Here is a 2,686-nt window from a genome sequence, read left to right as displayed (position 1 = left end):
GGTTAACATGGTAACGAGGGTTAAACATAACAAAAATGGCGGGTCTATAACAGCCAAGCTCCAAGGCAGGAGGGTTATTTGCTGGTATGGATCCACAGGTATCCTATAGCTTCTCGGAATGCCAAGAGATCGGAAAGGGGTTTTTGGAAGGATTAAAAAAATCTGTTAGAGCGTCCGCAATACTTGAAATCGAAGACCCTCGTTTAAAAGCGACGAACTACCTCGAAAAAACGGAAGTTTTACATCTTCTAGAGGTAAGTTCAAATTTGTTATTACTGAGTATTTAAAAAATAATTCATTATTATTATTATTATCGAAAAGATTATAAAGCGTATATTTCCACGGAAAATAATCTTAAAGATTGTAAAGTTACAACAGGGAAGATATCTGTTAACAAACATTGTTTTTGTTATTCAAATTTGCCAACCACAGGAACAAGAGACCTTTTGTTTCGACAGCCAATGAGGCTCTGGTTGGCACATTAATGACAATAGGTGACGTGAACGATATCTCCCCTATAATTATAACGATATACCAATTTAAAATATAAAATGTATTATTCAAGGCTGGTGGACCTTGACATAAATCTCTGTTTTCCAAAGAAAATGTAAAATGCCAACAGGATAGCAAAAAAAAGCATAATTTGCATAAGACAAGCAGAAATCAACTTCCACCAGCCTTTCTGTCATGGCTGGCTCAGCTACAACAAGTGCATTATTACTATTATTATTATTATTATTATTATTATTATTATTATTATTATTATTATTATGAATTTGTTTTATTCTTTCTTTCTGATTATTTATTCTGTCTCATGCTGTTTTATGGATGAATTTTCTGATGACAAATTTAAGACGCTATGACTTTTTATAATTTGTATTTTTATCTTGTTATTACGAATCTTCAGCTAACAGAAAAAAAAAAAAAAAAAAATTATTATTATTATTATTATTATTATATTAATTATTGTTCAAGCCATGAACAGTCCTTGAGAAAATATCATTGATTTAAGTAGGACTGATATTACCTTTGGTCTTTCAAGGCTTGTCTGATTTGCTTCTCTGTTTTTCCAAACAAATAAGGCTATTAACGGAAAGACCCTTCCTAACTGGACATCAGAGCTGACATGCCCATCTTTCCTCGAAGCTACCTATCTTTCATCAATGTTAATGTTATCATTAAACTTGCATTTTGTAGGACTTAATTGCAAAGCTTGTCTTTGTAAGACCAGAGAAACCTATAGACTTCCTCATCAGTGAGATTGAAGGACTGACAAAGGATCAAGCAGGCAAATGTGATGATGAAAAAATTTCTTGAAGCTTTGAAGTTGGACATTGTCAAAATGAAATTACCCATTGAATTTTGAATGACAACGAAAGCTTGTAAAGCATTAGTTAACTGAACCATATGATGCTTCATGGCATAGTTGACTGTTATTTTTTTATAATGGGACAAAGAAAATTTAACAGATTTTGTACATAAAGTGCATTTTTCAAAAATGTGCTATAAAGATTATAAAAGACAGACTGAGTAATGTTCACTGAAGTTTCACTTGATTTCAACTGGGATTCACCCCAAATAGAACATATTGCAACATATTATTCATAAAGAGCCAAGAATAAATTTAAGAATTATAAAATAAAAGGGTACATAACTCTCCTGGAAGATTTGGGAGTGTCCTAGATGCTGAAGAACTCTCTTTGATCTCCCCTTTGGATCATTTGCCCAATATTGACAATTTTGGACTTTTGCGCTGCTGTAAGCTGGCTTTTCATTTGTAATTCTTATGTGGACTCACTGGTTATGAACAGAGGTGCCAGGTAAAATACAGTAGGATTCGGTATCCCCTCCAAGGTATTTTCACCTTAGGTCAGACCACAACACCATGAACTTTGTGAACAACTCATAACTGGGGATCAGGTTTGGTGCAGTGGTGAGAGTTCTTGCTTTTCACCAAAGTGCCCCAGGATCAGTTCCCAGTCTTGTTGCCTTACTATGATTCTCAGTTTCAAGAGTATGCCATTAGGGAAGTTTGGTGACAAAGTTTCAGCTTTAAAGTTGCCATGTTGTGAAGGGCAACTTCCTTCATTTCCAAGAGTATCTTTTAGGGCCTTGACGTCATGAATGATGAGCGCGCCAAAATCTACAAATGGTAATGGTTAAATTCAAACTGGCGACCGTTACCAGTTAAATGACGTCAAACCCCGAAAAGTTACCCTTGGAAACAAAGCAAGTTGCCCTTGATAACGTGGGGTGAGATTGTTGTTTCTATACTCTGCAACAAGGTTCTCTGGTTTCCCCTCTCAATGATAACCATGAGAAGTTCTGCTTTAATTTGATTGACACTCTTGCTGCTTAGTGGGACTGTTGTACTTGGCTTTGTATAAAGCTTTAAGTTATTATTGCCATCACACAGGTTTTCAAATTCCTGGAAGAACCTTAGGCCTCACAGATATGTCCAGAATTCCCAGCTAGCAGAGGTGTCTTTTCTTTTTGTGTTCACTGAGCTGACGCATACGGGAAAAGAGAACTCTGCCATGGGTCAAAAGTCACTTTGATACAACTGTTGTCCACAACTTTGAATGGGACTGTTCAAAGAGCATGTCCCATGATATAGACCGAATACATAAATGGCGGCCAAAAAAATATTCTTTTGCTTATGTGCTAATTACACTCACTAGCCTCG

The sequence above is a fragment of the Montipora foliosa genome, chromosome 12, assembly GCF_036669935.1.
Source record: "Montipora foliosa isolate CH-2021 chromosome 12, ASM3666993v2, whole genome shotgun sequence".
Lineage (NCBI taxonomy): Eukaryota > Metazoa > Cnidaria > Anthozoa > Scleractinia > Acroporidae > Montipora > Montipora foliosa.
This window is presented reverse-complemented; position numbering follows the sequence as displayed.